The 24,259-nt window shown below is 39.6% G+C and overlaps 1 protein-coding gene across 14 annotated transcripts in view; it reads left to right on the top strand.

The window, feature by feature from the left end:
* PCDH15 (protocadherin related 15) overlaps window positions 1-24,259 on the top strand; it is a 648,544-nt gene that overhangs the window by 54,328 nt on the left and 569,957 nt on the right. For 10 of the 14 annotated variants that reach the window (XM_081004528.1, XM_081004542.1, XM_081004532.1 and 7 more), the window contains exon 2: window positions 15,849-16,073. The exons of the other annotated variants lie outside the window; for them this stretch is intronic. The gene's annotated coding sequence lies outside the window, so the exon portion shown is untranslated. The remainder of the gene's footprint in view (window positions 1-15,848; window positions 16,074-24,259) is intronic. 14 annotated transcript variants of the gene reach the window in all.

Raw genomic sequence — 24,259 nt, 5'->3', positions numbered from 1 at the left:
AGGAAAGAAAAGAAAAGGAAAACCTGTTTCCTCCCTCCCTTTAAAGGGGAACGAGAACTTTCACTGCAGTCCCCCCCCCATATAATACCTGACATAACAATGATAACAACGTCATTCAGTTTAAATATCTTCGAAGAGGGTCAAGGGTGGTGAAATGTGATACTTGCCAGGCTTCTTAAGAGCAGGTTCTAAGCTGGAAATAAGTACAGGGCTGAATATTCCTCTTGCAACTTTTGCACTTTATGTAATCTCACACAAAAATATTATTCCACTTTCAAGGAGTGAACTAAATCCTCTGAAAGTCTATTTTGGGAGGTTGGCTTATCTCAGTTTAGACAAGGTATTCAAGGTATTTTTTGCATTAAAAACTTCTTGCCTCCACTCAAAATATTGACAAGGATCTTCTCTCCACCATATGTTACCTGGGCCAGAATGTCCATGGAGTGAAAAGGATGGGAACTCCCATGGGCATACACCTCAGAGCAGTAGTAGCTGGTAACTCCTGGACCTGGTGTGTGGGACCAAGAAGGTCACATGAGCCAGGCTAAATGTTGGTTTCCTTTCCATCTTTGTTCTCTGCAAAGGAGTTTAGCACCTAGCTAAACTGAAAAATTGTCTGATCTTGGTTTAGAATGGGTGCCTGCTGTCACAATGTCTAGTGTGGGATAATGTCACAATAACCATACATTATTCAGGAGTGAGCGCCACTAAATTCCATGGGGATGTCTCCCAGAAAAGACTGGAATCTGAATTGGTTCGTCTTAAAGGTACCACACAGAACTCTTCACAAGGTTCCTCTAAACTTAGAGCCCAATGGAAAAAGATTATAACCCCACCGAAATGATTTAGTTCTATGCCCTGTTTCCAGAATGTGAAGGGGTACTTAATGGACTAGGGTACCATTTAACATCAGGGTCAAAACCACCACTAAGCACTATTCTGTAAAGCTCTTTGAGTGAAGGGAACAGAGTCTTAGCCTCACTTTTGCCTATACTGCCTCAGAGTGTTCTACTCTCTGTAGTGGACTGAATAGCCATCAATGAACTGAATCTCAATTCATATGAATATTCCAGATAAAGATAAATAATTCTATTAGTTAGTTACTCTTCAATATAGATGGTGAGCTGCATCCTGTTCTAGATGGGGTCACACTCACCATAAATGAGCAGGTCTACAACCTGAGGGTGCTCTTGGATCCGCTTCTGTTATTGGAAGTACAAATGGCCTGTTTTGTGTGAGGTGCCTTCTACCATCTTTGGCTGGTGGCCCAGCTGTGACCTTATCAGGGTTGGGCTAGCCTGGCTTTGGTGTATTGTGGCCTGGTCATAGCTGTCAACTTTTCCCTTTTCTTGCGAGGAATCCTATTCAGAATAAGGGAATTTCCCTTAAAAAAAGGGAAATGTTGACAGCTATGGGCCTGGTATCCTTGATCCTTACTGCAATGTGTTGAATGTTGGGCTGCCTCTGAAGACAGTTCAGAAACTGCAGCTAGAACAAAATGTGACAGGACTCACTAATCTGAGCATTCAACTTACACTGGCTGCCATTTTCTTTCTTAGCCAATTCAAAGTGCTGATTTGATTGTTAAAACCTTATATATCTTAGAACTCCAATACCTTATGTGATGTCTCTCCCCATACAAACCTGTGAGATCAACAACCGAGGCCCTTCTCTGTGTGCCCCATCTGAGATATTCAGAGGATAGTTACAAAAGAACAGGCCTCTTTAGTGATAGCCCCTTCAGGGAAGCTCACCTGGCACTAATTTGTCATCTTTCTGATCCTAGATGAAAACTCCTGGGCATCTGTACTGCATTGGTGGTGAGGATTTAAATGACTAGAGGTGTCTGTCCTGTGTGTAGGGAGACACTGTTTTGTGCTATTTTATATTACCCTTTCCTCCTTTGGATGAAAACCTAGCAATGTATATTGTAAAACACTTTAGGATGCCTCCGGATATGTAAAGCAATAAACCAGTTAACTTAATAAGGAGATAAATTGCATGCATTTGGTATTTTTAGAACCTATTGTGCCAGTGTTTAGGGCCCTCACTCTGTTTATGAGCCCCTTAACTTTTTAAAAACTAGTGAAGTGCTCTTGTTTATTAAAAAACATAAGGAAGAAGTTTCCATAAAGCTGGTGAGTCAATAAAAATACTCCTTTAACATTGCAAAAATGAACAGTGATGGAAGATTTCTAGTATAGTTGGAGATTGTATAATAATAGTAAATATTTGTAAGATAAAATATACATAGATGTATGTGTCAGTAATTTCAGAAACAAGAGAGCCATACAATCAGATACTTGTAATAGAACAATTTATAGAAAACAGAGTATGAGCTGACATGTGGGTATTTGCCCACTTACTTTTCCTCTTCTGGAAATTAAGGTGCTTTCTCAACTCAAGGTGGTTAATGTATAAATGCTGGTTTTCCCAAGGGTTTTTGCCTTTGTGAGTTCACATAGTTTCACCTTTGAGAGCTTCACTTGCATGGTGTTCATCTCTTTATAGGGTTGCCAACTCTTACATCAACAAAATATAAATATATCAGTCTGGAAGATAAGGTAGCCACAGCTGCTCCTGTGGTCCATCCTGGGCTATCATCTACTGCTCATCAAGCCCTCCAAGTGCCACATCACTTTCCAAAGTGATGCTATGCAAATGCTCACTGGTAGAGGAAGAGGAGTGCGGGGGGAGTGCACCACCCCTGGCAACGTGATCCCAGTGGGGTGCCATCACGGTCTGCCCCCCCCCGCGCTGGGCACCATGCCCCCGGGATGCGTGCCAGCCCCACCCTTGCCTGCTCTCTGCTCTCCCAGTGCTGTAGCATGAAGCTCCGCCACTGCAAATGCTGACTGTATTTTATTGGTTAGTTACTCTTCTGTGGTAGACTTTGCTAGTGGCATGAATGAATGTTCCCACTTTGTATTATCCCTTTACTCTTGATTAGCACCTTCCTTCCTATACACTATGTGGGTACTTCGGTATGCGCCCTAGGATAAAAGCTTTAAAAAGTGTGTCTCCTTTAGAGGTAGCTTTTTTAAAAATAAAATAAAATGGAGAATTGCATTTTATACAAAAAATCAGGGTACAGTCAACATTCAGAAAATGCCATCCTCCATAAAAGAGCTCTGTGCTGACAGTGTTGTTCATCATAACTAGTGATACTAACTGCACTAAAACAAGATACTACAGCCTTCTCAGTTTATGCCACACAGAGGAGCAAATTTTGGTCACATGAAAATGTCAGGGGGCAAAATACTTCTACAAACTGCTGTCCATTCAGTCATGGGTTATGAAGACTGCACATGAGATGTAAAATTAATGTAATGGAGATAAAAGGCTATTGATAGTATTTCTAATTAAATGGTTAATGCATACTATTTCTCTGTCAGTTTTATATTGCAATATTATCTTTTTTGATTTGTCCTTAATTAGGGTTGTGAAACAAAGGGAGACGTTCAATAAACCATTTGACTGCCTTTCTAAAACAATTATTGGATAGATAGAGATGGGATTTCAGCGTTCACACTATACATTTAAAATCATACAGTGTAAAAGAGTGAAAGAGAAACAGCTCTGTTGGTTTTAGCTGCGGTTGACTACCATTGTCTATTGTCTGTTATCCTTGGGGAAAATACTGCTGTGTAGTACCTAACCACTGCTGAAAGCATGCTGGTACAAAGGGCTAAAATTGTGACTTCTTTGCTCTTACCCTGCTACTCCTGGTTCTGTGCTATGTTGAGCTAAGCCTTAGAACATTCAGGTTTCAGTAAACTATACAGCTGACTAAGTTACTCAAGGGAAGCCTGGCCATCTCTGTAACTCCTTCAAGAGGTAAGGAAACTGTTTACCTCACCTCAGCCATATCAACTGCTTGTTGTGTAACTATGTGCTCTAGCAGTAAGCTTTTCCTCAGCAAGCATTTAATTGAAGTTGTACCTGTATTTAGTCCCAGGTTCGCTCACTTTCTATCTCTGAATGCTGCAAAGTTTGTCACAGACAGTCTGCCAAAATCATGGCAGTCATGCCTTGGCAGTCCCTGGAAATGCCACAACAATCGAATTGCCCCATTGTTCCCTGTCCTATGAAGAGTAATAATATTATTAAGTAACTGAATAAAATGCCATTTTTCATCTAGATGCCAATAGAGTTTGTCCTGCTTTGATGTGCTCTTATTGGTCTAGTGCTATGGTGGAAGATCATTGTTACGCAAGATGAGTTTCTCAGCTTTTGAAATCTCTGTTTCATTTACATACGTTAAACAGTATAGCTACCACCTTTCAATTGTAATGGAAATCAGTTCCCAATGTGTGTTAGTGTTGCTGAGTAGCCTGAACTCTCTGGTATAAATGTGCTATGAAATCTGCTTTCTTAGGGCAGTGCAGGCAGCCCCCACCCCCACCCCCCACAGGGCGCTGAGCCAAGGGGGTGCAAAATAGTGTACTTGAGAGCATGCGCAGAATGGTAGATGGTGGGGGGAAGCTCCTATAACAAGCTGTGCTCAAAAAGGAATAAGAAAATAAGAAAATAAATATTTTGGGGTCAATTTTGTCCTCACTCAGGGCACCATATTCCCAAAGTCTGCCCCCTGGTGTTTATTCACATATTATCTTCTGGTTTGCTAGACTTCTGTAAAATATATCTTATTCACCATTACTATTTAGTATTGACTGTTTATATACCTGGCTTTTGCATGCATGTCCTAATAAAGTACTTGTAATATAACTGCTACAGATTTACAGAATTTTTGCAACAGCACCCTCAAAAAAACAATAAAAGAACTCTTCTTTGGTAATAATTTAGTTTCTTTGCGTTGTAAAGCCACCACAAATCTTTTAAAACAGACAAAAATAGCAAACTTTAAGTGACCCCTGGAGCATTCCATAGTACAGTTGACTACCTATAGCTTATGCCCCACATCATTGCAGTATGTTCGTTGTCAAGTGAAATCCCCTCTCCCCCACCAATATTTGTTATTTGGTATCAGTATAATGCAAAAAGTAGGATAGTATTAAGGTTGCCTCTTATAACTTCTGCTTGTGAACCATGGCATGACTCTATTGCTTTCCTTGTTTTCCCTGAAAATCCATGGCTCTTATTTGTGTTGATAAAATGCCCCTGCTGTGAACAAAGCTGGCGATAGCATTTCATGGTCTTGTGTCTCTACAGCAGCTTCCTGGGCTTCAAACACTGAAAACAAACAGTAGAATTGTTGCTGCCTAGTGTCCCATGGTTTTATTTATGACAACCTGTTGTTCCTTGTGAATAGAACCTACAATATTACCACAGGATCTCTTTGCAGTGGTTGGGGGTAGTTCAATATTTTCTTGCACTGTGTAATTTAAGTTTTTAAAAACAACATCTAAAGCTCTTGCCCAAAATAAGTAGTTGAGCACCAGCTATAAATTGATCTCTTATATATCTATATCTATATCATCTATATCTATACATTTAAAAAGCAGAACCATTGCCTGGGAAGGATTCTTTAAACCCACATCTTTGATCAATTCATACTTCTGGTGTTTACAGCTTTGCTGACGGCTAAGAGAATATTTTTTTTTAAGGCCATGGAATGTGAGTAATTACTGTGTGTGTTTTTAGGTACAGTGCTTGGATTAAAACTATCTAGAACAAATAGATCACACACACACACACACACACACACACACACACACACACATACACACACACACGAGGCTGAGACAGAAAATGCTCCCAAGTAAAAATAGGTATCAAAATCTACAATCCTGACCCCCATGCTTTTGGGAGTAAGCCCCATTGAATTCAGTAGGACTTTTGAGTAGACATGGGTCTCATTCACACTTCCACTTGTACCATGCCTAGAAAGAAGAGTTTTCTACTTGACTCAATCTTTCCTTCACTCCACTCCTTTCCCAGGGAAAACACATTCTTTAGGTTTAAATTGGAACAAATAGTAATCCACAGAAAACCTGAATGTGCTCCAATTGAGCGATAAAAAACGTTTTTGTTTTTTTTTCTGGGGGAAAGTAGCAGCAAAAGAGGAAGTGTGGGTAAGCCCCATGATTAGTGTATCCTTAATGTATAATTTAGTGTCTCCTTTAAATCTGCAACCTGGGTAGCAGACCTCTTGCTGTGTGGCCCTTGCCTGGGGTTGAAGCATACAAGCACTTGTCATACATCACTACTTTGAGAGTTCTCACAAACTATTATAGTTGCAACTAGGCTCTATGGTGTACTGAGCTGAGAGAATCATGCCCTCACAGCTGCTCAGATAACCGAAAAAGAGTGGGGGGGGGGTGTATTAACGCTGGTAATGCTGAAAAGCTGCGACCATGTGTAGTGAGTATTTATAGCATTTATATTATCTCCCTTTTCTTCCAAGTAATTTAACACAAGATATTATCTGATTTTTATCTCTCTTCTATCCCTAGAGGGATTGCACTGTTGACTGATGGTGACATTTACCCCCTTTAACATATCAAGATCCTTAGTTGTTAAGAGTGCAAGAGAGATAGACTGCCTGTGTAGGGGAAAAAATTGTTGATAAGAGAAATAGTTTTTTGTGCTTGATACTGCTGCACTCAACTTAGTTCCTCTTTCCTTCTGCATCATCGGTTCCATTCAGGGGCAGGCAGATCTGTCAATTTTGATTTCTCATATATTTCTAAACTTAAATTCATTTCTCCACATTTCTACATCCGTTTGTATTTTTTTAAAAAAAGTTTCCCTGTTTCAGCCCAGGTTTGTGTACAGTGTACCACTGTACTGAGTCTGTTGACACCTGATCAAAACTGTAAAGCAAAAACAGCAAGCCCAACAGCCTGTATCCTCCGTAATAATTGGCACCTTCTCTGTCATGTGAAAGGTTTCAGTGGCTGTAACACAGGTGAGAATATAAACTCAGCTCAACTCTCATTGTGCAGTGACCAAGTTTGCCAGTTGGCAGTATCTGGAAAAGGACTAAATATATTGCAAGGACAACATTTCCCAATGTTTAGTCCACTGACTCCCCCTCCCCACTTGCTTTCTGTGCAAAAAAATTTCACAAGCAGTTGGCTACTAGGAAAGCACTTGCTGAGCCTGACCCCGCTCTCCCATCTGCTACTACTACTTTTGGAAGGGAAGGGAATCTGGACACCTGAGCCCACGAGAAAGAGGGGCAACCTTCTTTTGCTGAACTATTTTGGACTTTCCTTTCCATTTTGCCCTCCATGTGTTACAAATCAAAAAACATTATGGATGAGAGGGCAAGCCGTGATACAACCTTTTAGTAAAGGCTCTATGGTTCCTATAAAATCTAGCTCTGTCATTTGGGTCTAAAAAGTTGGGTGAAGTGACCTTAGCAATTTATTTTAAATAACAAAATTCTATTATGTGAAATCAGATCTGTTTTTGTTCTTTTTGTAAGTGAACAAGTGTGAGTAATTTAAAAACCAATCTGCTCAGTACAGTACATGCTGTTTAATAGTCTTTCCTCCTTGTCAGCTGTTTTTGTATTAATGATTCACATCTGTTCTTTGTAAATTAGTTATTATGTGAATGCCTCAGTGTCTGCCTTGGTTATTTTAACAGAGTAAAATGCATAGATTAAAGTGATGGGGCAGATTTATTAAAATTTTAACAGACCAAACTGATGTGTCTTATGAAAAGCAAGTAATGGTATTGGCACCTTAATTTCTGTAGGCTAAAAATAACCTCTAAGTTAGATTATGCATTATAGCTGGCACTGCCTTTGAAGACAGTTTGGAAACTGCAATTGGTGTAGCAGTGGTAATATGATCAGAACACATCCAATTTTGGCACAGTTGCATTGGCTACTGATTAGGGTTGCTATACGTCCGGATTTCCCCAGACATTACTGGGATTTCAAAGGTGGAATTGACGTCTGGGGGGAATTTCCAAAAGGCAGTGCTTTGTCCTGGATCTTAGGCAGTCAACTGAAAAATTGTGGTTTTTTTGTCATTTTTGTAAAAAGAGCTCAACTACTTTGGTTTTTACTTTTTGAAATATGGCAACTGTACTACTGTTTAGTTTCTGAGCCCACATCAATGTGCTGCTTTTGACCTATAAAGCCTTAATATGGCTTAAGACACAATACCTCAAGGACCGTCTCTTTCACATGAACCAACCTGGACACCAGCTGAGGCCCTTCTCTGCATGCCCTCTCTAAGGGAGATGAGGAAGGTGGTGACACAAGAACTGGCCTTCACAGTGGTGGCTCTCCATTTGTGGAATTCTCTCCGTAGGCAGTAGCAGACTTTGGGCTCTCAAATTTCAGTGGCACCCTGTGCGATGGCAAAATTCAGCTAGCCTCTCCTTTTGCACTCTGTTCTACACCATTGTTGTGGTGCCCCCTTCAGCCCGGTGCCCAGTGTGGCCACCCTGGTCATGTTACCCTAAAACCACCTCTGCCTTAGGAAGGCACGGCTGGTGCCATCACTATCTGTTTTGGGGGCCAGTTAAAAACATTTCTGTTCAGCCAGGCCATTGGAGCTTAGCTGTCTGCGTATTTTTGGTGAATTGGGGTCCAGTTGGACTTGCTGCTTTATGCGTATTATTGTATTTTAGGTTGTTTTCTTAGCCTTGTTTTTATATCTGTTTTTAGCGTTCATAAGTTGCTTTGAGTTCTTTTTTTCTTTTGCCAGGGTGAGTAGCAAATAATAATAATAACTGAATAGTAAATACAGAGAAGCACCATGTATAATATTGTTCTGAATTATTTTTCATAAAGGACATATGTTCTGTAACTGGGGAAAAAGACACTTTTCTTGTTCTGATGCTCAGTCCTTAGATACCTTTTCTCTAGGTCTGATGATTTATGAAGAGTACTAGGGCCAAGCTAGAGCCTCACTATGGGTAATTTCCTTAAATGTCTCCTTGTTGCTTTTACAGTTCTTCTTCATTTTGATCCACATAGGATTGAGTTTTCTCATTAGCTGTTTTTGGCTATTTCCATTTCTGAGTCTTCCATCATGCTATGTTGCCAAGTCTTTCCCAGACTAACTTCAATATATCATTGCACAAATGCTTTCATGAAAATAACCCATGCATACTGTGTGTGTGTGTGTGTGTGTGTGTGTGGCCTCAATTATGTCCCATGAAATAGATTTTTTTAAATGTTTTATGCTTATATTCCAACAAGCAACACTATTAGTGTTTTTCTGTTCTGAGTTTTCTTTTAACCTGACCTGACATTAGGATTTGAAAAATTCAGTTGCTGTTTCTCACTTTCCTTTGAGACCAATCCCTGGAATCCCATCTGAAGCATAGTGATGTTTTCCACAAGAATAGCAGATATTATAAACCCACTGGATGTTTTGTGGGTCCTCCTTAGTAAAAAATATTTGCAAATGGAGACCTCAGCAACATGCTGTCAGTTGTTTCTTTATTGAAACTGTACAAAGCCTGATTGTACAGTTTGTTTGTATTTTAAAATTTATATCCAGTTGCACTCTGCACCAGTATAGGGGTTCCCCAAACAATGTGTGTATTTTCAGCAGCCAAGTACAGTGGTACCTCAGGTTAAGAACTTAATTCGTTCTGGAGGTCCGTTCTTAATTTGAAACTGTTCTTAACCTGAGGTACCACTTTAGCTAATGGGGCCTTCCACTGCCGCTGTGCCGCCGGAGCACAATTTCTGAAGCAAAGTTCTTAACCCGAGGTACTATTTCTGGGTCAGCGGAATCTGTAACCTGAAGCGTCTGTAACCTGAGGTGCCACTGTAATGTATTTAAGCCAATTATCTGCCATATCATTGACAGAAATATTTTTGAGTTTATTCACAGTATAATATCTTTGGAGACAGAGAAACATTTAAGTGTCATCTGGTAGTTCCTAAAGTTGGAGAGGGAAGATGGTGTTTCTTAGTGTGTTTTCTGTTGAGGTCAGGGAAGGTATACAGAGGTTACACATTTAACCAATGTTCCTGCCTCACATCAATCAAGTTCCTTTTTATAAAATTATGATTGCTGTAGTAACTTAGACTTTTGAAGTGCTGCAGCGAAAAACACACATGTTTGTCCTCAAGTGCTAAAACATAAGCTCATAAGTAGATCCATACATGCAACTGGCTGGGATGACACTGATAAGCTGGAAGTTTTCATGATCTATTATTTTTCTCTCACCTATAGCTCCTGTTTCTTAAACAATATTGTGATTCAACCCTGTGTAACACATTGTGTATGAATGAGCATACATTTTTATACATAATAAATCATACATAACAAATACACTTTTAATATTCACTGTAATCCTAAATCCATCTCCAGTTAGAATCTCAGAACCCTTGTGTTTATATATGTCTATAAAATGCACAATGACAAATGGAAATAAGTGCAGAAACAGTGGATCTCCAGTAATTTTACATTTTTAGACTGCTTCTATGCCAATGCTGTTGAAGCATTTCATAATCTAAATTGCATACAATCTAACAGAAACAATACAGAAGGAAAGGAGGATATTGATGAAGGAGGAAAACAAGGAACTGTATCAGGTGCCGGTTCTTACATAAGTTGCATAATGGTTATAACGGCCAGGTGGGTTTTATAGACAGGATGAGAGTCTTAGAAGGAGAGAAGCCCAGTGGTACTTGGTCTAATCTGTGCCAATGCTGTATCAGCTTTCAACATTGTCTCATCATTAAAGAAGTATGCAATATAGAAAGTAAAATGTAAAGATGCAGATTGTTGGGTTGTTGTTTTTTTAAAAAACATTAATATCAAATATATGGAATTGTTTGATTTATAGTTATGTGGTTCAGTAGAATCCTTGGAGTTACATGTGTGTTGGGGAAATGTTTCATTTTTAAAACAGGTGTTCATATATTGGCACAATGCACACATGTAGGCTAAAAAGTGCAGAACGGGTCTGTTGTCAAGGAAGAGAAGGATAAGTGATGTTGTCGACATTAGTTTCAAACTGGTGTGTCAAGCTTAATGGTCAGAAGGGATGTTCTTGCAAGGCTCAGCTGATTTTGGTATCTCAACCATGTCCAGCTTAGTTGTTTCCCTTTTCTCTTTTTGGCAGCCCCACTCTGCTTTGCTAATGCTTGTGTTACAAAAATAGAATACAATATTGGGAGCAAAATCGGGGAAAATATTTTAAATCCTTGTCTTGATTTTTGGCTTTTGTTTTTCAAAATCAATTATTATTGATGAATATAGAAGGACATTGCTTAATGCCTTTAATATATACACACACACACACACACACACACACACATATCTTTGCATTTGGCCACTGCTGGTAGCAGGAAAGGTTACCAGATGGTCCATGCCTTTTAAAAATTGGGAAATTGTGACATGTGGATAGTTGGCCAATATTATTCTTAACCCTCTATAAACCATTTGTGAATGGCAATAAGGAGAAGAACAATGTTCCTGTATAATAGAGACAACTTTATTTAAATCTACAGATGGTACTAACTTGGCTTTCCATGCCAAAATTGCCCTCTGGTCACCAGCTCATTCGTGAGCACCCTGACTAATAAAAATCCATGTGCAAGTCCCCATGATTCTCCAAAGGCAGGCCCTAACCTTGCAATTGCTCCAGTTTTGCTGGGTGAACCCAGCCTAGGTGACCCTGTTTTCAACTGCCTCCCCTTCTTTGGGTAGACCCTGCCCTAATGCCCCATGTTATGCACCTTAGGACAGGCACTTCCTTTCATCCAGTATGGATGGTAATATTTCCACCTTCCACACCTGCCATATAATTGCAGCAAGTTATCTGTGCAGAGCATAGGTGACCACTTTATCCTGCTAAGACTGATACCATGCAGGTCCCTCCCAAACTAATCTGGATGATACAAAAGATATCATTCCTGGACCTCAAAGAGCAACCCATTGTATCTTTGAGTGACCCTAAATGGAAGGGATGGGTGAGTTGTACTGTCCATCTGGCCGAACAGAACTGAAGCCAATCCTTGTGTTCAGGACCCTCCAAAATCTCACCACCAAATCCCATGAGATCTAAAAATCCTGGATCTCGCCCAATTTCGATTCAGTGGGCTCTCACAATGATGCAGAGCCCTCCAACCATTTTGAGAGACCTTTTGGGTGCATCATCTATGGGCAGCACATAACCCTATTACAGTGATACCTCTGGTTACGTACTTAATTCGTTCCGTAGGTCCGTTCTTAACCTGAAACTGTTCTTAACCTGAAGCACCACTTTAGCTAATGGGGTCTCCCACTGCTGTTGCACCGCGGCGGCACGATTTCTATTCTCATCCTGAAGCAAAGTTCTTAACCCGAGGTACTATTTCTGGGTTAGCGGAGTCTGAAACCTGAAGCGTCTGTAACCTGATGTACCACTGTATATGAATCAAGGGTTCAAAGCTGCAGACTTAAGAACCTTGCTGGGCTTGTGTAAAAGCCAGGGTTTAGTCCCACAGTTGTAAAGGTAACGTCATCTCTTGACAACTAACACTAGGTTTTTGCATGGCTTGCTTAATGTTCTGAATTGTTATGCAAGCTGCTGTGAATATAATTATATGTTTGCTGTGTTGCTCTGCAGCTTGGATGCTGTGGTACTAGTATATTTATTTATTATAATTATTTATTATAATTATGCATATATGTGCAAATGTGAGGAGGGCATTTCTTTTGTATGTTGTGATGATTATTCAGGTTTGAGAAACAGACGTTTTAAGAGGCAAATAACCCCCAAGTTGCAGTTGTTTAAACAGTATTTTCCTCATAGCTGTGTTCACTTGCTACACTGAGATTTGCCATCTTGACAAGCCTGCTTTTGGAAGAAATCGTAAAAGAAAAATACACAAATGTCGCTCAATTTACACACACAAATCTGAGGAAAAAATGGCAAAATGCTAAGTTAGAGATCCCATACATATACAACTGTTATTTCAGTTACCAGGAGTTTTCAGTTTGTACTATGGCCTGCTCGTGACAATTATTTTTACTGATTTTTAATAGACACTTCAGATTTAAACTGTATATATTGAATTCCTAGTCAGCTACTGTGTCAGGTTGCCATTAATATTGGAACGATCCACCTCTAGATATCAAAATCCTGTCATCTGTAAAATGGTACATCTTTGATCGTTGTGACAACTGTCTGGGACTGGGTGAGGCAAGGCTGCCTGGTGTTTGTACATGTGTACTGGTGGCTGCTTCTGTGGGTGTGGCCACAGGCCTTACAGGACTTGGTTCCACGTGTTTCAGTGTATTCTGCTGATGAAGGCTGGTGTGGTAAGGCAGCTACAACTTACAAAACAGCTATCAGGTTACCTTCCTTATTCATCCTAACAACAATGCTTCTGTCAAGAGGTTTATCAACCTGCCTTTGCTCTGCCAGAATAGCAATGCTATCTGTCGTACATTCTTTAAGTGAAAATGGTTCAATAGCTGAACCTGCTTCTTCTTTGGGATGACTTTTCACTTCTCAGGTAATTGGATTCACTTAGAAACATTTTGATGTTCAGCTTATATGTTCTTCTGATCAATTTTAGACCATAATTGGAGGGACACATCTTTCGACAGCACTAATAATTCCTGGGGCTGAGTTTTTCTAGCTAGTTTTTTAAAATTATTATTATATCTTAAGAGTGGAGTTCTGATGTACAAGCACATTGTAGATATACTTGAAATGTACTGGGTGTGCCAGCTATTAGTGGAGTTGCTTATTGGTTAATCTTAAATTTGTTTACATAGGCACTATACTTATTTCTTTAATCATGTTTTACGACTGTGCTATCCTGTATGACATCCAAGCAATTCAGTATGTCTGGCTGTGCACACTCGGAGTATACTCTATAAGAAACATCATCATCATCATTATTATTCCTATTTTTATTATGGCTATCTACATGTGTAAGTTGCACATCCTTTGCTTTTCCTCGGGGGTGTTGGTATAAAGTTGGAAACTCCTGAATAAAAACCACAGTCAAAGTAAAGCTTACAAACATCAGAAAAGCATGGATCCAAGATTTATGTGCCTTCATGATTTCCCCCCCATAGTTTTAAAACAGGATGGCCATAAAAATCAACCAACATATCACATAGCATATCTATGGGCATAAATGTTAACTGCCCTGTAGTTTTCAGGGGGGTCTCCCTGAAAAATTATGAGAATGTGTGCCTTGGTTCCATGTTTCTGCACTACGGCAGCACTGAAAAGTACCAGATGGCAATGGTGACAGTAAATATGTGTGAAGTGGTAGGAGACTTAGAGATGTAATGGGCACTGGGAGGAGCTTTCAAGGGTAGCGTTGCACTTATAAAGTTCCATGTTCTGAACTCTGGGAGAAGTTTTCAATATAGTTATTTAACCTTGTTGGTCACTCCCCCCCCCCAACGGTTTACACAATTTTAAACATTTCTCTGCAAATGTGGAAGTTTTCAAACATCTGTTTTGTCTCATAATTTGAGAGCAGCAGTGATTTTGAGAAATTCTTCTTTGCATCTTGTTGCCCTCACTTTTTTTTTGTTTTCTTGTTAGAGGACCACTTGGAAAGGGCAGTCCAGCAACTCATCTGTGTTAGGAGATAAATTCAAAGATTACTCTTTTTCTTTTAATAATAATAATAATAATAATAATAATAATAATAATAATAATATTTTATTTATATCCCGCCCTTCCGCAGCCAAAGCCGGGCTCAGAGCGGCTAACAACAGTGAAATAATAGTTACTACTTTCTTCCTTGTATAGCCTCTTTCTTTCTTTCTTTCTTTTACACTATGATGTAACTGTAATATTTATTCTTGTTCACCTTTGCCTTTCTTGGTCATATTTATGGAATGGTGCCACAGTACTTGGAAGAAGGTTATTTCAATGGCAGTGTAGCTGGGAATTAGTTTTAAAAACATTTTTATAGTTTTAAAAGCATTTTTAAAATAGCTTTAGACTTTCTTTTTTGCCACTGCTATATCTGTAAGACCTCTGAAGGTTGTGTGTAATCACAATCCATTTTGTTTCCACTTATCTCACATTTGCAATACAGCTTTCCTAACACTTAACTTTGTGGACCATCCTAGGTAATGCGAATGCTCTGATTACACTGTTTTATACACATGTACTTGTTAACAGAAAGCCTGGGAATGTTCTTCACAAGAATGGCATTTTTTTTATTTAAAAAAATGAAGAATTGCATGCATTTAGGGATGTAATAGACCCCAGAGAATACTAGTACTAGTACCGAAATTGGATGCTTCTGTGGATGGTGCCAGTATATTGTTTAGTTTAGCTGGCCATTACACACACACACATACACACACACCCCAAAAGGGCAAATGCAATGCATACAAATAAAATAAATAAATAAATATAGCCACAAAGTAGCACAGGACTTAGTTGTATCTGGATGGAGTCAGAAAATTCTTTCAGCTGTCTTGTTTAAAACTCCAATTTTTGGACATACAGAGAGAGACAGAAGACTGTCCAATATTTTATAGTGTGGTGTAATTACCACATCTGAGTGATGTATGAAAATTGTGTGATGTGCAAAGGAAGACTGTGGATATCTATTGGAGGTGTATCTCCTAAATGAACCAAAACCTCCCGATTCCCAACTTTGAGAGGTGGGGGTGGGGTGGGGGTGGGAATTAGTCTGCTGCAATTGTAGAATCTGAAATAGGAGGCAAAATGTGCAGGTACCTATTCTTTTCTTTGTGTGAGAGAAACTAGCCTGCACCACTCCCTCCCTCCACTCCCCAGCCCCATGTAAAGAATATTGCAAGACAACTATGGTTATAGTACTGGCCCAAATTAGGCATCTTCCTGACTTGAAGCAATCACCAGCTGATACGCTGCTTAAAATCTTACATTAGTAAAGCAATCTCATCTTATGCATTGAGGTTTCCTTTATCCTGTTGCTTTTTGGCTGAAATGGATTCTTCTTTTCACAGGCACTATCCTTTACTGGTTTGCTCTAAATGTGTTTGCTGCTGTCAAGTGACAGGAGATATGCTATGAAGACGGGGCTCTAAGAAGCAAGCAGAAGTCTTTTTAGTAGTTCACATATACGAAGGTGATAAAATAAAGAATTAGCAACCCAGGATACAACGTCTTTTCCTCATAGGAAACTCTTGTACAAAGAAGGAAATATAGCTGTCACCACCTAAGAGTAAAACGTGAGTTTTTGGATTTTTAGTTGCCTTTTAAGCATTGATTAATTGCAGTTTTATATGTATAAAATATATCTGGGGGTTTCTACTTGCTGAAATTTTAATGAATGTGTGAATGTTCTTTACCTTCCTACTTTTGCCAAATCTCTTTCTCTCTCTCTCTTTCTCTTTTGGTACAAATAATATAAGGTTATTTGTAATGCTTTACAATCGGGGTCCACAATTCTTGGCTGGTCTGGCTGCAGGAATGGGGGTTGGCAGGGCAGGCCAAGACTTTTTGCACCTCAGGCACACCACAAAATGGTGCAGGCCTCCCCACCAGGGAAGAAGCGGTCCGTGAAAATCTACACCAGGAACACAAGTGGGAAGACAAAAGCAGTGCCTCCTATTGGCCAAGAGGCCACATTAGAGGCAGCATTGGGGGTGGGGCTCCAATCAGGTCTCCAAGGAATGCATCACAGCTGTTGCTTCCAACTCTGAGGTGGGCACTGCATTCCATAGAACCCGGATCTGCTGCCTCTGTGGATCCTGCTGTCTGAGGCAGTTGCTTCAGCTTGCCTCATGGATGGGCCAGCCCTGGGGGTTGCGGTACTTGCTGATTTAGCTACTCAATAGCTAAGGTGTTCTGGGTACTTCTCAATGCAGTGGCTATGTGTACCTGCTTAGATAATCCCTACCCACCTCTGTGGTTCCAAACATGGGTTGCAAGGCTCATGTCTTGTCACTTTTGCCAAAGTGGATGCTATGATGCCTGTTTTAAAACTCATGTAACTCTCATGTGCATATCTGCAAGCAGAGCTATAACCTGAAGCACTTGCTGGTGTGTGTAAAATAGACACCGTACATCAAACCCTTATAGAAATGATAATAATTTCATATTGGTTCACATGTTCAGCTGCAAATTTTTGAGCACCGGATGATCAGCTTTTGGGACAATGGGCTGAATCAAGGGTGGGGAACCTTCCTCAGTCTGATGGAAGAATTCCCTTCTGGGTAATCTGGGGTTACATGTCAGTGGTGGTGGTGGGTGCAAAATTAGGTGGAGAAGTCATGTGACTCTTACCATTGTACGAAAGGCTACATTCCAGCCATGCAGAAGTCCGACTGGTATGCAAGAGGCTTGGTCACAGCTCCTTGAGCAAAGCGAAATGCAAAAGCAGTCTGGGAGGGGGTGGAGCAGGGCCTGTCAGAGGTTTGTCATCTGGAGGCAGTCCGAAGAGCTAGATAGGGAGTCCTGAAGTTCCCCACCTCAGACAGGCACCTAATGATGAGGAACATCCATCTCAAATATGTTTCCAGTCCTTGTTCAATGATAACATGGAAATAATGAGCTTTGAGGTGTATTGCTGTGATAATATGTGCCCTGGTGCAAGGCAACTGAGAGTAGTTTTGTTCCCAGCTTCATTCAGCTACAAACAGCTTTATTCCGCAGTACCTAGAAATTTGCTCAATTGCAATCAAATATAAGGCAGGGCACTTCCAGGAAAGCAGGAGAAATATGCAGAATCTGAAGAATAAATAACTGAGGTATGAACATTGTTTACTAGCTTCTAGCTTTAAGAATGATAGTAAAAAGAGTGGAGCATATCAAAAGCACAGATTGGAGAGAAATGAGTGGTCCAGCACAGGATCTCTGCGAAAAGGAATTATTACCTTTCTTCCTCACTTCTCATCCACACAACATTTTCTTGCTCTTCAAAACACTATATGTGTATTAACGTTTTTAATTGCAGTGAGCAAACTCGGGTGGAATCTACACACATATAAACACTGTTCTGAAAGTGCTTTTTTAAAAAAGTGTTTTTAAAAATGCGTTGAATTTTCCGTAAGGTTCACCATCTCCATCTAGTGTCACATTGTATATTGAACTTAAAACACACTTAAATATAGCTGAATCCTAGCTTCCTATGGATTAAATATGAACTATAGTTGATGGTCATAGAAGCTTTCCAGAATCTGAGACAGTTTGATGTAGATGTGTGAATTTTAATTTGGTAAAAGAATTAAATTAAGTAATTGTCCCCTTGGTTTTCTCAGTAGTACCTAGTATTGAACTTTTAATGCTACAATAAAACTTAGTGCAATTATTTTTAACACAGCAGACTGCCATATTGACATGAATTTTCCTTTTCGTTCTGACCTCATGTACATTCTGACCTGTCTGCTTTTTCACCTTCTTTGGCAAGAGCTAATATGTAATGGAGACCATAAAAAGAATTCAGATTGGCAATTTCTTGTCACAGAATAAATTGATAAAATTAATTTTAAGAAAGCCAGTTTTTGAATATATTTCTTATTCTAGTTAGTCTTTGCAATTGCATTCTCTCTCTGTCATAGAAAAGAAGCATGAGGAGATTAGAGAATGGGCAAAGAGCTTTTTTAAATGTGCTGTATGATTTAATAAAATCATAGCAAACTGAATGTTGACTTTAATGACAATGGTATGGTAGCACTCTTTCACTGCTCTCCTTGCCCTTGGTATTTAAATATAAAATTATGAAGCTGTTTACAATGAGTAGTTTGATCATGAATTTGATTAGTATTATTCAGCTACAGACTGTTGAGAAAACTTAAGTATGCTTATGGTAGTATTCAACACAGGCATGCCTCTGCTATATTAGCCCACGGATCTGTGAACAATAGAGCTGAAATCATGAAGCCCAGTTAGTTCTAATCACTGGTATGTAGACAAGAAGCTTATCACTGTCCTTAGTGTCGTGAGTGTTAGTTTGTGGCATGTTTTAAAATTAAGGATGAACAATAATAATAATAGGGAATGAGTCACCTCTCTGAAGTGAGTCCAAGGGGACGTTTCTCATCTCTAGATGCTACTTTTACTTTAGTGTTTTCAAATGAATGTTGGTTTCATTTGGAGTCTAGGTAGGCAACTGCATTCATGATCCTACATGACATCTTCAAAGCAGATAGACATGAACAATTAATTACAGGATTGCCATTCTTATGTAAATGGCAATTCATTTGGGTATTGGTAGAGTAGGCACATTAAGCTGCTCTAGATACAAAGGTCAGGGAGGCATAAGACCAAAAGACGTGTGTGGGTTAAAACAGCAAGGTAGGCAGAGTTGGCATGGCACTGTGGCATGGATCTGTTTTCCACTTTGAACTTCCAGTGTCCTGTTCAAACAAAACCCGTCCCAGAATGTTTGATGAGGAGTTAGCCTGCTTTTCACTGAGAGAAAGACAAAAACCTCACAACCACGACCAATAAGTCATTGAGAGTAAAATTTCTTTCTGGCCCTAAAAACCAGAAGCCTCTTAAAGCCTAAACTGAGGGGGCATGGGGTGAGGAAGCTGGACGAGGGAAAGTCTGATTTTGGCATATGGCAAAGGCTTTCAAATGGCTTTTGCTTCACCCCTCTCCCCCTGATCTTGCAAGACCTCATGAAAGCAGGTGAGGTATTGCAAGATTCAAGGGAAGATTGGGTCTCCCTCTGTGTTGTAGCTCCTCAACACAAATTGGTCCCCGGTATGCAGGAGTGCACAGAACGATGAGTTGTTGGGATTTTTGTGCCTTCAACCTGTTAAAACATAGATTTGCTTTTAGTATTATTGGATAGAGCTCTTTTGATAGTTGATTAAAAGGAATTACTTGCCATTTACGTAAGTGGCAGGACTATCTTGGCTGACCATTCAATATTATGTGGGCCTTCCCTTGCAGACTGTCATTGGACAAATCTTATTTTTAAGTTGTGACAAATTTAAGAAGTGACAACTGTGGTGTACATGCAAACAGGAGAAATATAATAAAGTTGAATCATACAGATTTCTCTTCTTAAATTGCCTTGATTATCTGAATATTTCAGATGTCTCATAAGATCATGTGACTTATTAAGGTCATTTTTCATTGGATAGGAATATATATATATCGTGTATTTTCTATGGGCATATTAACACTCACAAACTAGTAATTATGAAATAAAAGTAGTTATTTTTGTTTTTGTTTAGAGATTCATATCCTGCCATTCAACATGTTGCTAGTAGCACCAGAAAGAACTAGAGTAATCTTACAAAACAATATTAGATCCAAGAAGAATTTGGGGGATTATTTATTTATTTGTTCTCCAAAACCTGCCTGATGGAGGGATCTGGGCAACTTGGAAGAGTGTCACAATTTGTCTCTTTTTTTTAATTGGTCCTAAATTGGACACATATATTTGGATAGGAAACAGGGTTTGAAATTTTTTTTTATTTTAAATCCTATTCTCACAAGAAAAGGAATAACTATGTCTTCTCACAATGATCATTTTATATTATTTATTGGTAAAATTAGTTTAGCTGGAAATTGAATAGTACTTCTTTGCCTTCTGTTATTTCCTCTCTCTGTTGAGAAGTAAGCTGTTATACCTTTCTTCTATGGAAGTTTACTGTATGTGGGATAAGATGTCAGGCATAATTAGACAAAATGACATTGTGCAGCCCAGTAGAGAATATCCATCTTTCAGAAACTTCAGAACTAGTCTTCTCTTTTAGACAGCTCAACATTATCACTTGTTCTCCAGACCACAGCTGACAGACTTTGCTCATATCACAGAAAGTTCAGACCTCATTGGCTCGCTGTCTTTGTGCTACAAGAACGAGAGTTTTATATCACATGAACGACAACATTTTGGCTTCTGTGGATTTTTTCTTTCCCACCCACTCGTTTTTAATATATCTTTTTATTGTAAGCATATGAATGAGTCAATCTGATGGCAATCTCATCTCGTCCAAGTAAATTTATCGTAATCAAAAGGGAATATTTTAAATCTTTATGTGATTATTTTAATAATGAATTTAATTGCCACGTTGCATATAAATTTGTGAATTTACAACACTCTAAATTAATCTCTATTGCATAAATCATCAAATGTAATTTTTAATTGTTACAGTAATGCTCCTGCATTAATTTTTTTTCTTGCATTGAAAACATTATGTGGTTCTCCTAGCATTGAGAAATAAGGATGGTGTTCAGTATGCCGGTTGTGATAACTTTTTCTTTCTTGTGACAATCACTGTTATGCGGATTGTAAGTAGGTTTCCTCCTTCACAGGAAACACAGTAATCAAAGAAGGAAAGATGGGGGAATGTAAAAGCATCAGGAGCAGGGGGGGTTTTCAGTCGGAACTCACTGAAACTCAGTTCTGGCTCATCTTTTTCTATAAAAACAGGAGTAAGTATAAAAATCAGTGAAAACAAACAGTAAATACAAGCATAAATAACCAGTTTTGCAAATACTTTCTTTGCCCCACTTTCTAATTATTTTCTCTTTACTTACTGCAGTGATTGCTCTCCAAGTATTGTTGAACTCCCAACTCCAATCAGCCCCAGCCAACATGGTCAATGACTGGGGATGAAGGGGGTTGTAGTCTAGCAACAACCCTTTCCTTTTAGCAGTTAACCATGGCTTTATATTATGTGTACAGTGGCACAAGTGGGATCATCTTTAGAATGGTCCTGGTTGCAGGCAGGCCCCCAGCCCTGTTCCTCGCTCCACCCTGGTGTGGGCAGAGTAGCGCTTTCATGCCAGGGTGGCAATCATGATCACCCCAGGCCTATTGGCCAATCATTTTGAGCGGGGAGATTGTTGGGGGTTTAAAAGCAGCAGTGCGACGTGGGCCATGCACCTGCTTTGCGCTGCTGAACACCTGCCCACTCGCCCTGTAATTTTATATGTTCTCTGGCCTTGCTTTGGACGTTGGTTGGATGCCTGTCTTGGGTCAGGGGCCAGGTAGGAATTTTTCCGTTTGGCAAATTGGCACGGGCCACTTGGTTTTCGCCTACCTCTTAGCAATCGTCACAACTTAGTAAGGTTTGGCGGTTAGGTATTGGCTCATTGATTTGTGGGGAAGGGAAGGTCAGCCTTCGCCTGCCCCTCCATTGACCAAGGGTATTCCGTTAAAGGAATGCAGGGCCTGGATCCTATCTGAAGTCTGCTTGAGGGGCTAGGGATATGCCAGGCCTCTGGGGACACTGAGGAGAGCTACAGGCAGGTTCCCCCGATGTGGCTTCCTCTTTGGGTGGTTTACCCTTACTGACTTCCTGCAAAGGGGGCAGGAGTCTAATATAGTCCTTTGCCAATGCCTAAGCCAATACCGCTCACATTTCTGTAATTCAATAAAGTTGTGGCCTAAAATTCACCAATAACTTTAAACTAAATATTCTGTGTCCGTGTGAATTTATTTTAACAAGGGGCTGGTCTGGGGGCCTTGCCACACAAACACTGCTGAATTAAAACCAGGGTTCCTTTTCAATCAGAAATATTATAATGGAGGATTGGGGGGTGGGAGTTAATATGGCATGCATTCTTTCACATAGGTGTCACATGAAGTTATGAGTCTGGCATTAACTTGATTACACAGCCCACATTCTGATGTTTGGGGGGTGAAGGGGGTGTTTTTTAAAAAAAGTCTCAGTGCGAGACTCACGCTTCTATGGAACCCATAGGTGTTACTTTATACACAAGATGCCTGCATTGTGCCTCCGTTACTTTTAACATTTTTGTCTGAAAAGATTTAACAGGTTCCAGTGTGTGGGTCTGACTGAGAAATAAGCAAATGAATAACTTTTAATTCTTTTTTTGTTAAATGCATTGATAATCCACCTTTTAGGATAAAACTTCCCAAGGTGGCTTTGAACACTATATGGATAATATATAATACATACTAGACTGTAAACCAACAATGAACATTAAAACACTCTGATCAGTAATTAATTGTGCTTAGTTGCTATTGCAAGACACCATGCAGGTAAGCGGTGATTAAGCTGTTTTGAAACCACAAACAAAAGGTGATATAGAGAGAACTACACAGGGTGAGCTGTTGCTTACCTTCAAGTTATGTTCTGCCTCTTCTGTTGCTTATATCTCTTATACAAGAAGGTGCTATTAGTGCTGTCATGTGGATCATACTGGAGAGGATCTCTTACCTGTCGTCCGTTCCCCCCCCCCCCCCCCGCTTATAGTCTTGCATACACCCATTACTGAGAAAATCATGTTGTAATTCAAACAGCAAAGTAATCTTAAATTAGTTCTCTATTTTGTTCTTTCCTTGGCGTTGTTGTTATCCACCATTATCCATCAACATACCTACTTTTCTGTTATGTCAGTTACACTTCTTATACAAGGAAGTGCCATTAGCTCTGCTGCATGCATCATCCTGTATACAATGTGTTTCAATGTTTTCCCGCTCTTTGTATTGCACAAGCCTATTACCAAGAAAGGTAAGATATACTTCAAAGGAGCAAAGTAGTCTTAGCAATGTCAGGGAATAATGAAATACACAGCTTATTTTATTATCTGTCATCAAGAGGGCTGCAAGATATATCCGTACACCATAACCATAGTGTTGTCCCCCCTCTCCAAAAAAAGCCCTTAGTTTAGTACACACATCACTCAGTTGTGGGAATTCATTTACAATTCCTTTGCATTGATTTTTGCCTTAGTATTGACATTGGACTCTTAAGTTTATGGTGTTATCCTCTGTGGGCCACATATAACTCTGACAGCTCAAACACACACACAGAGAGATACAACTAGAGTTGGCTGGAAGCTATTCGGTGTCATATATTCTTACATGTGTGTGTGTGTTTGTGTTTAGTAACTTTCGGTTTGAGGTCTTTGATTTCCTTCTTCTGTAGACATGTCCGCAAAGCCAGAATGAGATGTTTTATAAAGACTTGAACAACATATTATTTACCAGCTATTATTTGCCTATCCATGCATTACTTCTGTCTAGAACCAGACAGAAAGCATTCATTATTTACAGGAAGAGAAAACCAAAAAGTAGAAAATGAAACTTTTAAAGGAAGGGGGTTGTAGCTTAAGCTCAAATGTAAGATATGCTGAGAAGCAAAACGATGTGTGTGTGTGTGTGTGTGTGTGTTTAGTGTGTACACATACACTTGCCTGTCTTCCCCGAGCTATTGCCAGAGTTCAAACTCATACATTTCAGATACCTACATTGCTATAAAGCACATTAAATCCCCAAGATTATTCTCACCCACTCTTCCTTTCTCCTATGAAGCAATATTCACTCAGTGGGTTAAATTTGTGATTTGTAGTTACTGAAAACCCTAGTTAATGAAAAGCGTTCACAACATTGGGTTTTGGAGTGCTGAGGATAATGTGTTCCTTGGAAGGCAGATTTTTAAAGCCTTTCAATAAAGAATTAAAATCTGGCCAATGGTACGGTATG

This window comes from Podarcis pityusensis, assembly GCF_964106645.2.
Source record: "Podarcis pityusensis genome assembly, chromosome: 5".
Classification (NCBI taxonomy): domain Eukaryota; kingdom Metazoa; phylum Chordata; class Lepidosauria; order Squamata; family Lacertidae; genus Podarcis; species Podarcis pityusensis.
The sequence above is the reverse complement of the archived record's forward strand: the minus strand, read 5'-3'. Positions and strand labels throughout refer to the sequence as shown.